At 44.2% G+C, this 11,373-nt stretch overlaps 1 protein-coding gene across 1 annotated transcript in view; it reads right to left on the bottom strand.

Moving 5' to 3' along the window:
• Positions 1-11,373, bottom strand: part of Pcca (propionyl-CoA carboxylase subunit alpha) — a 278,512-nt gene that overhangs the window by 254,426 nt on the left and 12,713 nt on the right. The window lies entirely within an intron of this gene.

Genomic DNA, 11,373 nt, shown 5'->3' with positions numbered 1-11,373 from the left:
CAGAGGGGGGGTGACACACCAGAGTGGGGGATGACCCATCAGAGCGGGGATGACCCACCAGAGGGGGGATGACCCACCAGAGGGGGGATGACCCACCAGAGCGGGGATGACCCATCAGAGGGGGGGTGACCCACCAGAGGGAGGATGACCCATCAGAGGGGGGGTGACACACAAGAGTGGGGGGTGACCCACCAGGGGAGATGACCCACCAGAGGAGGGGTGACCCATCAGAGGGGGGATGACCCACCAGAGGGGGGATGACCCATCAGACGGGGGGTGACACACCAGAGGCAGCCTCTGAAGGGTGTAGCAGGTGTACATTTCAGAGGAAGGGCGTCCAGCTAACATACTGTGGCTTTAAGGTGCTTTGATTTCTCAATTCTAACAGTGACTAGTAACTTTAAAAAAGTTCCCTTTTTATTTGCTGAGTCATTACTTTTTCCAGCACACAGGGATCTGATGGATAAAAGTCTGAAAATAATGAAGTTCACTTCTAGTTTACTTTATTTATGGAGAAAGTATATCTTAATGCCTTAAGACATCAAGAAAATAAATAATAAAAATTGTAACACATATGGGATGGGATCTGACTATGTCTCTGACTGGATGTCCTTATTGTTGGTTTGGGTTTAGTTTTGGAGTTTTTGCTTGAGAAAGGGGCTCACTGTGCAAACAAACTGTAAGAAAAAAAAACTAAAAACAAAGCTCAAATGCAAAAGCTAGCTGGGCATTTCTCCATGTCTGCTGGGTCACATATACAGTGAGCTACACAACAGCCCTTACAGCTTCACCCGTGGACAGAAGAGCTGGCATGCTGACCAGCTCTCCTAATACTATAGCCACACGGTGGTCTACTGCAGCACTGTGCCAACCTACTCTGTTCAAAGTAATGCTACTTTACCCAGGCATGGGGGCACAAGGTGGAGGCAGGTGGATCCCCTAAAACCCATGACCTCACTAGCAACACGTAATTTCTGAGTTCACAGTGCTAGACACCATGGGTCCTCTCCTACTGAGTGGGTCTTAAGTCCAATCAGATGACTGGTGGTTACCCCAGGATATAAGTGCTATTATTCCATCTTCCAAAATGTCTTTTATGTAAGGCAAAAACCACATGGTATCTTAAGTCACTGAAATCAAGTGTATTGGGGTTATGGATGCAGCTCCTAGGCTACTTAGCATCCACAGGTGCTTACCTAGCATTCATGAGGGCCAGGTTTCAATCCAAAGCACACAACATAATGATATTAATTGGTACACTTCATTTCTGATGAGAAATCAAATGAGATTTTTTTCAAGAGATTCACAGACATTCTCAGTATCACAGTTACTTCACTTAAGAGACTGGGAATAAATGATGATACTTTCTTATAAATTCCAAATGTCTTTGCAAAAAGCAAAGCTTTGACGAGGATTTACTAAGAGGATAGTTTTTAAGACCTTGCAGTAAGAAAGAATTTCTAGATTCCAGAATACTTAGCTAACTGGCATGCTTACATGGGAGGTTATGCCAGTCTGTTCAGTGCAGCATGAATAGACAAAAAAAGTTTGCTGCTTATGAAGTCGATGATAAAATGTAGTGCAGTCATACAGTGGGGAACTCTCTAGAAGCTAAGTACAACAGACTAAATCTATGTATTAACTGCAAAAGAAGAAAATCATCAGGAAAGAAAGTTGAAGTAATGGACATATTATAGTGACGCCTGTGTGAATTTGAATAAAACCAGCTTATCAACCCGACTAGCATACCGATTATGAGAAAACACTTTTCTCTGAAACCCTAAAGCATTACTTTTGGGCACATGTATCAGTTCCCAGAATTGGTTACGGCTGTTGATATTTTTGTTTGTTTGTTTGTTTGTTTGTTTGTTTTTTGTTTTGTTTTTCGAGACAGGGTTTCGCTGTGGCTTTGGAGCCACGGCTGTTGATATTAAGGGAGCTCTACAGAAAGTAAACTGTGGCCAAGCAAAGTAATTAAATGATACAATCTAAATATTCATTTTTCTCTGGGACAAGGAACAACAGCAGTGACAAACGCAAACTGACGCTTGCATTTGGGGGAAGAATGCAGCTTTCCACACGGGAGAGGAATGACAGCGCCTGAGGACCAGCACAAGCTCAACCTCACAACAAACGCCTCTCTCTCAGTTAGAAAACAAGAGCCCAGCTGATTTCCCGCCAAGGCTCTGCACTGACCAGAACTGCTATTATTCAAAATAAGAACTTAGTCCCTGCACACAAGAGCCACTAGGAGTTACAGAAAACACACAATTTATTCTAACAACACAACAGCCAAGATGGTGGAAGCGCTGTCAGTATTGAGCCTCTATGACAGGAAACAAACAGAAAATGCAGAAGAGCTTATATAATTTTGAAAATGTGAACGTGCATTATTCTAGGCAACTCTCTGAATAAAAACCTCAGGTGCACCACACTCCATGGGTGCAAGAACAATGGACTTGGCTAAACTTGGCTCGAGAAAAGAGAACACTCCAGAAACCTCTAAGCAGCTAATCTCTGAAGAATGTTTGAGCCAGCTAAATCTGTGTATTATGTATTTACTCTCAAGAAAAGATCAATAATGTAAAACTAGAGTTAAAAACACCTACACCACACAGTTCAAGAATTAACCAAATCTAATACAAGTTACTCATGAACTAATAGAAGAAACATAACAGAATGGGTGAGTGAGCACCATGGTTGTGGAGTCTTCATGCCCTGAAAGCACTTGGCTAAAAGATCTAAGAGGCTGTGCTTTGCCAGTTTTGTATGAGACAGATACACAGAGAGAAAATACAGTTTGTAGACATGTGGAGTCACAATAGTGCAGCCCAGCATTTGAAAAACCATGGATGCCTCTGGGTAGTCAGTACCTAGAGACTGAAATCATTAAAGGTGACAGAACTACCCCGGAAAAACAAGAGGCTAAGTGTGCCAGCCTTCCCATTCAGTCTGAAACTGCTGGTCTGAACTGGTTGGATCTGCTCGTTCACCTCCAGCAAGAAAGACCTTCATAAAGTTTGAAAGCGAAGAGCCAAACTACACACAGGGCCTAGGTTCAATATCCAGTACCACACAAAATGAAAGTTTTGAGGAAAAACTTTTAAACAACTGAGAACTACCACAAACCAAAAGAGGAAGATTGAGGTGTTCCCAGGTGGCATTGCCATCAGTCTCTCTCCTCGGAAAGGAAGGGTCACTGTATTCTTCATTCCCAGGGAAGAAATCAATGCCTGCTAACAGCATGGTCACAGATGTGGCATGGCCATCAGGCAAGGCATGAGCTGATGGGTTCTACTGCTTTCGAAGTGTAAGACACGGAACAATGCACTCCTATGGGCCTGAATTTCCTCCATAAAATGTAAGTCACACTATCTCCCTAAACCCCAAGAGACTTGCTACAAAGGTCAGATGAGTCTTCACAGGCTGTCAAGTGTGCCCCAAAGGTAAGATAACACGCAAAAACTCAAAGTGCCCGCTTTGTCCGCAAAGAACCATACTAAGCCACCTAAGAACTGCCAGGAGAGTAATGTTACTCATTGATCAACTAACAGCTAGACTCAGATTCCAACACAGGAATAAATCTAAACCCTGACATTTCTCAGGTGCAAAGGAAATGTCTTCATGTGCAAACCAAGTTATTCCTGCTAAGAGCACTAAATAAGAGCATGTTTACCTGATGCCTTTAGACAGGTTACAGCAAGTTACAGACAGAAAGCAGGAAAATAAAGATCCTTTTTGGGGTTGGAGCTGTGTCTCCCTGTGAGTAAAACGTGCTGACCCACTAGCAATCATCCTGAAGAACAGTTCCCACATTCGTCCTACCCTGACCAAAACCATGTAAAATCCCTGCCCCAGCACTCAGGTACACGGCACACAAAACTAAAACAGTTCTGGAGACAAGCTAACTCAAAGAAACAAAGGTACCTTGCCGGGACAAGAAACACAAGCTGATGCTTCATGTCTTAGGGTCTTGGTGAAGGAAGGTCCTCTCCTATAAGGACTGACTTCAGCATTTCCATAGACCCCATGGCCTTCTGAGAGATCCACCTCTCTAAATGGAGACTGGAATCTGTTGACACACACAGCTCTTCCTTCAGACACACCCTGATGGCTCACCTCAGTACCCATCCTGAGCAGAACAGCTCACACTTGAAGACAGTCAAGTCTTGAGATCCTCTGGCTCTGCCTCCACACTAAGCTAGAACGTGAGGAAATTATATACTTGATGGAGCCCCAAATATACTCCAACTCAAAAGCTTTATCTAAGATACCCTCTTGGACACGGGTAGGTAATGGTAATGCCATCCCTCCTAGGCCACCTGTAGGCAGACAGCCAAGGTCCACGCAGACCCTCCTCATCAAGCATGCCCTGGCTACTGTGGCATTGCGAACTCACACTTGCTACCTCATCATGGTCACTTTTTTAAATGTCTGTTTATTTAATTTTATGGATCTGTGTTTATGCATAGATAGGTACCATGTGTGTGCAGGAGCCTTCAAACTTCAGAAGAGGTGTCAGGTTCCCTGACACTAGAGTTACAGATGGTTGTGAGTGGGTCCTGCGACCAAACCCCATCCTTTGCAGAAGCAGTAAGTGCCCTTAACCACTGAGCCATCCCTCCAGCCCCCACAGCTATTCCCAATCCTGAAAGCTCCTGCCTCCCAAATCTGCAGGCAGACTACTCACCCAGCTTTCAAGAGTCAGTTCCCATACCTCCAGGTAGAATCAGTCCAGTGACACAATCCACAGGGCCATACTATCTGATGTGGCAGCCGGCCACCTGCTGTATCCTGAGCTTGTGAAATGGGCCTGGGGGCAGTTAGCCTGCATCCAGATACAGTCAGGATAAATTACACACTTGATCTTGAAGACAATTACCTGATAAAAATCACACAGGAGGCCATTCTTTTGACTAAACTTTTGCTCCAGGCCCCAAATGAGTAAGGATAAACTATTTTATCTTTCTGGAAGTCAGAATTTGATAGGGAAGTGGCCATGTTTCTGAAAGACAGTTCTAACTGCCACAATAATGAAGCACTCTAGACTTAGTTCTTACACAAAACTTAACCCAGGCAACTGGCGTTCACAAGTTAGCTACTTTTCCACTGTTCTGATCTCTTTGTAGCCTTGTAAGGACCAATCATGTGCTGTCCAGCCCTTTACAGTCTCTGAGTCAAAGGTTCTCAACCTTCCTAATGCTGCGACCCTTTAATACGGTTCCTTGTGTTGTGGTGAGCCCCAACCACAAAATTATTTTCATTGCTACTTCATAACTGTAATTTTGCTACGCTTATGAATCACAGTGTAGATAATTTTGGAGAAAAGTTTGCCAAAGCGGTTGGTAACTGCTGCTCTAAACCCGTCTCCCTCCTCTCAGCCGCTGGGGACACTAATTCTGCCTTGGAGGAGGGGGTGACACCTGTCTCCACAATTGAAATTGAAGTTAAAAAGATGGCTGCATTGGTATTTTTTCGGTGGGGACAAGAGCCTCACTCTGCGGCCCTGGCTAGGCTGGAGCTGCTGTGCACCATGTTGGCCTCAGACTCACAGAGAGCCATTTGCCTTACCTTTCATTTAATCTTTTAATTTTCCATTGAAATACAAAAAAAGACCCCAGTATTCAATTTTTAATGTTTTAAAAATAAAAAATTGGTCTTTTTTCCTTTGTGTGAATGTATGCATAGTGTATGAATGTGTACATGTTTATGTACATATGTGCACGCAAATACACATACATATGTGTGCGCATGTATGTGGAAGGCAGAGGATGTCCCTGAACCCAGGGCTCACTGAATGGCTTAGTCTGGCTTTGCTCACCCAGCACTGGGGTTATAGTCACACACCGTGTCAGATGCCGGAGAGACTAAGAACGTTTCTCGTGTCAAACAGCAGACACATTCCAAGCCACCTTCCCAGCTCTAAATGTCAATACTGAGTCCACTTCCTTTACATTACACAGTAGGACAACTTCACAGCCCTGATCTCAAACTGCAGAATGTATCAGAATCACCTGAAAGGATTGCTGAATACGAGACAGCTGGAGTCATCCCAGACGCTTGGCCTCTGCAAGTCTGGGGAGCTGCGGAAGGAGACTTGCAACAGGCTTCCAGTCAGGGTGCCACCCTGAGAGCCACTGCTCTACAAGCATCCCTGAGGGTAAAGTAGACGCCAGTCTCCAGCCTTGGCTGCTGGCTTGATGTTTCCTCCTATTCTATCCTCTTGACCATACCTATCCATCATAAGCCCTACAGCTTATATCCAAAGATCCCCACCATCCCACCTCCACAGACAGTTCTCACACAGCCACACTTTTCAAACAGTGCCAAGTTCACAGCAACCAGCTAGAGGTAAAATACCTCCCCTTTAAAAAAGAAAGAAAAAAGAAAGGGGGGGAGGAGGGGGGGAAGGAAGGAAGGAAGGAAGGAAGGAAGGAAGGAAGGAAGGAAGGAAGGAAGGAAGGAAGGAAGGGCAATAACAAGTCACCTCTTAAATTGCTCATTGCCTTTTGGGTTTTGTTTTGGTGGTGGTGTTGTTTCGTTGACATACTAAAAACAGTATGAAAAACCCAGTATCAATTTGCAAAGCTGCATGGGTATTCCACCTGGGCAATGCTGAGATGACACTAGACAGACTCTCGCTATGTAGCCCTGACTGCCCTAACATTACAATGCAGTTCAAGCAGACCTCGAACTCACAGCAATCCTCCTGTCTTAGTCTCTCGGGTGCCTAATTTACAGGCAATAGTACCACCATGCTGGGCTTAGAATAAGATCTGTTTATTCTAAAAAATTAAGTTTCCTTACTCATAGATGGGGACAGCCATCTAGTCTATTACTTTCTTTTCTTTCAAGACTACTATAAAAATCAATGTCCTTTTTAACCTGAGAGACATAGTCGTCCTTTCTCCTTTTTTTGTTTTGGTTTGTTTTTTGAGACAGGGTTTCTCTGTGGCTTTGGAGCCTGTCCTAGAACTCACTCTGTAGACCAGGCTGGTCTCGAACTCACAGAGATCCGCCTGCCTCTACCACCCGAGTGCTGGGATTAAAGGCGTGCGCCACCATCGCCCGGCTCCTTTCTCCTTTTTATAACAAGGTTTATTAAAACCATAACTAGGTATGATAAAACCACCGAAGATTTATTTGACTGGCCAGTCAGTCTAGCCACCAGCGAGCTTCAAACCAATGAAATTCTTGTCATGACACACTAGATTGTGCTCTAGTCTCTATACTTACACACACACACACACACACACACACACACACACTTTTTCTTAAGTTTGAATGAGACACTCCAAAGAGGTAGATCAAGATGCTCCCAGAAGCCATAGGTTATCAAATGAAAATACAGGTTATTGCCACTGCTATTAGGTTGCCTGTTAGAACTATATAGTAATTATTGCTGAATACACCACAGGCCACAGGACGTAAAGAAATTGAGTTGGAACTGAACTAGATGCTTCCTCCCTTGCTGGCTTGCTCTCATAGTTTAAGAAGGTACAATGTAGGATGCCGGAGAAGGAAGGCCAAGTCTTACTCAGTTATGGATATAGCACACCACACTGCAGACCAGACAGGCAAGGTCTTACTACCTGGGGCAATCATGGTAAGTCTGTTAACCACTGACTAATGGTGACTGAAGCTCACTCCACAGTAAAGAATTTACAACTGGTACTGCAACCTGGTCAAAAGCCCAGATGGTAGAGATTACAGGCCATATAGTGGGGGAAGCTATGTTGCTATTTTCTAAGAGAACATGGTGCCTTCAAATTATTTTAGAAATAATTATATTTAGGTCCATATATTAGTACTACCACCAGCTTTGGTCAGAGGAGCTTCTTTTAAAAAAAGAAAAAACAAACAAACAAGCTATGAGTAGGACGTGCTAGAGCCAGTCCTCAGTCCTCAGGTCATCGGCTTGGGCAGCAGGCTCCTTCAGCGGCTGGACTGTCTCTCTCAAAGTGGGCAGCCTTAACTGCAGAGACTCATAAGTGGTCCAGGTGTGATTACCGGGTGCTCAGAGCTGAGTGGACATGCGCATCATTCCCACCAATGTCCAGGGAAATCTTACAGAAGAGAAGGTGGAAAGAATTTCAGAGTCAGAGGACTGGGCGGAATTGGGAAATGCTGTGTTCTGGGTGTGACATGGCCAAGAATTCACAGAAGTTACAATGACCTGCGTAAGAGCTGCACAAAGCTGAACTGTCCACACCCTGTCCTCAAAGCCTTCTCCCAGTAGACTACTGTTCTGCTCCTGGGAGGTGTCTGTGGCGAGTCCATGAACAAAATCATACAGTACAATATGTGTGTGTGCGCTGTGTCTTTATGTCCAAAGAATCATTCTTGGAGCCCTTTATATGTAATTCCATCCTAGGCCACAATCAATTTTGAATTTAGGGCCAACATATATTTCAAATCTGGACTGTACTTACAAACTCTGCCGTTACTGCTCTAAGCAAGTCACCAACACCTTAGACTTGACCTTCAGTGGCCTCCTGACAGGCTGGCTTCCTTGCTGCCACTCTCCCCATCAAACTCATACTGAGACAGTCTCCAGACAGTAGTCACGCTCCTCTCAAAATGTGAACCAAATTGCTCGAAACCATCCACTTGACTCTAATTTATTTGTCTGTTTGGAACTGGTGGTGCAGCCCAGGACCCCGTCTGTGCTAGGCAAGCACCCTACCACTGTACACTCCAGTTCTCTTATTTTTTACTTAAGTTGCCCAGGTTGGGCTGAAATGTGATCCTCCTGCTTCAGTTCCCTGAGTAGTTGAGGTAACCGGCCTGTCCTACCAAAAGCCCAGCAGGACGCTCACTGTTAAACCATGGACGAGAGAGGAGATGATTGTGTGGCCTCCCTCACAGACCTCATTGCTTAGCAAATGCCATGTGTGCAAAATGTCTTCCCTTTCTCTTTAGGAAACATTTACCCAGAACCAACATTATCATTACTTCCTACACAGATTCCCCTTCAGATGAAGCTTATTGATATAAAGCGCAGACTTAATCCAATCAAGTTGGCCATCAATGTTTACCATAATAGTGTGTAACAGTTGCCAACTTAATAACTGGAAAATTTATTCATATAATAACAACGTGCAAAGAGAAGATCATTGTGATAGTCTTTTGCTTACCAAAGTAAACAATGTATTGAAGAGTGTGCTCGAGGGTGAAATTCCCAAAGGTGCAACAAGGAAGATTATATAAGACATTTTGAAACACCTCTCCTTGGCTATAAGCATGAATAGCAAAGGTAGTGTAAGGTTAAGCAGATGCTGTCAGGCAGACAACCTGTCTTAAAGCGGAGCAGCAATGATCACTGAATCAGGCCCACTAACAAATATCCTTGTGGAGGGAAGAGGAGCCCTTTGTGAAGCCTGCATGAGGCTTCTACTATTCCCACATCTTCAAAGCAGGAGTCATTTTGTATATGTCACTTTATCATGCTGCTGGAGCAGCTAAGCACCCACGCCTAAGCCCACTGACTGTTGACACTATAGAAGGGGACTTCAACAGTGAAGTCCCTTCCAATGAACTTAACAAATTCTTTCACCAACCTTTATTTTTAATCCTGATCTCTCTGTGCCCGTGATGCACTATGTTTTACTTTTTCCTGGTCTTTGTATATTTTAAAGACTTATTTTCTGTGGTTATTTGAGTGTAAGCATATATGTAAGTGCACTACATACAAGTAATGACCACAAAAGCCAAAAGACTTCTTTTTTTTTGGTTTTTCGAGACAGGGTTTCTCTGTGGCTTTGGAGCCTGTCCTGGAACTAGCTCTGTAGACCAGGCTGGTCTCGAACTCACAGAGATCCGCCTGCCTCTGCCTCCCAAGTGCTGGGATTAAAGGCGTGCGCCACCATTGCCCGGCAAGCCAAAAGATTTTTATATCCCCTCTGGAGTTACAGAGTGTTATGAGCCACCGTGTGGGTAGCAAGAGCAACAAATGTTCTCAACCACTAAGCACATCTGCAACCCCAATTTCTCCCTGTTCTTATCAGTGTGTATCACAATGCCTGAGTCTCAAAAGATGCTTCACAAATATTCTTAAATATTCTTTAAGTGCAAAGACAGGTACGATGGCGGATGGATGGATGGATGAATGGATGGATGGATGGATGGATGGATGGATGTAAGGAACAAGGTCTTGAATGTGCTTCCCTTGTATTAAGAATTGGGTCTGAAAGCATGCCCAAAATGAGTCACGAACTGAAGACTTGGTACCCAGTATAGCAACATTCAGAGGTGGGTCTTGAGAATGATTGGATCATGAGAGCTCTGACTCAAATGATGGCTTCGTAATTTGATGGCACTTGTGGAGAAGCTGTCATTGGCACTATCAGTAGACATATCCAGAGATGGGGCGTACCTAAGGAAGGTCACCAGGGGAAGTTCCTGGGGGCTTTACCTTGTCTGAGGCTCCCTGTCTCTCTGCCTCCTGTCCATCATGAGATAACTGCCCTGCCCCAGCTCATGTTCCCCACGGTGATGCTCATCCTCACATTAGAGACCCAGAGCAGTAGAACCACACAATCATGAACTAAGACCTCTAAACCAGCTCTCCTTTTTTTGTCTCTTGGGTACTCATCGGTGGTGGGAGTTAACTGACACACTGCACCTTGTCAGCCTGTAACCACTGATACCGGCATGAAACTCTGCATTCTGTCTAAGCATGTTTTCTTTCCAAAATTTCCATTCACATCCTTGTCCCCTGTTCACTCACCAACACACACACACACACAAACGCACACACGTACGCACACACACACACACATACATACATACATACATACATACACAAAAACAAAAGGGCTGGGAAGATGGCTCAGTGGTTAAAGGCACTAACTGTTCTTCCAGAGACTGGGGTTTCATCCCCAGCACCCACATGGCAGCTCACTCTCTGTAACTTCAGTTCCAGGGGACCTTTTCTGGCCTCCATAGGCACTGCATACACATGGTACAGACGCATACATATGGGCAAAACACCCCTACACATAAAATTTTAAAATGAAAATACATACATAGATAAACCGGACCCAAAACCATTGTTCTTCCTTTCTCTTGATCAGAAATGTCACCAGTTTCCCTTTTTAGTTAGAACAAGGCTATTGCCATGTTTTTAGTTAGAACAGGGCTATTGCCATGTTTTTAGTTAGAACAGGGCTATTGCCATGTTTTTAATTAGAACAGGGCTATTGCCATGTTTTTTCTGTTTTGAACTTAAGAACCAAACAGTAGCCAAAAAGTAGAAGTTTAAATATACAATGACTGATGTGGGAATGATTTCTTATTAATAAAGAAACTGCCTAGGCCCATTTCATAGGCCAACCCTTAGGTAGGCGGAGAAAACAGAACAGGATGCTGGGA

The sequence above is a fragment of the Microtus ochrogaster genome, chromosome 17, assembly GCF_000317375.1.
Source record: "Microtus ochrogaster isolate Prairie Vole_2 chromosome 17, MicOch1.0, whole genome shotgun sequence".
In the NCBI taxonomy this organism is placed as follows: domain Eukaryota; kingdom Metazoa; phylum Chordata; class Mammalia; order Rodentia; family Cricetidae; genus Microtus; species Microtus ochrogaster.
This window is presented reverse-complemented; position numbering and strand designations above follow the sequence as displayed.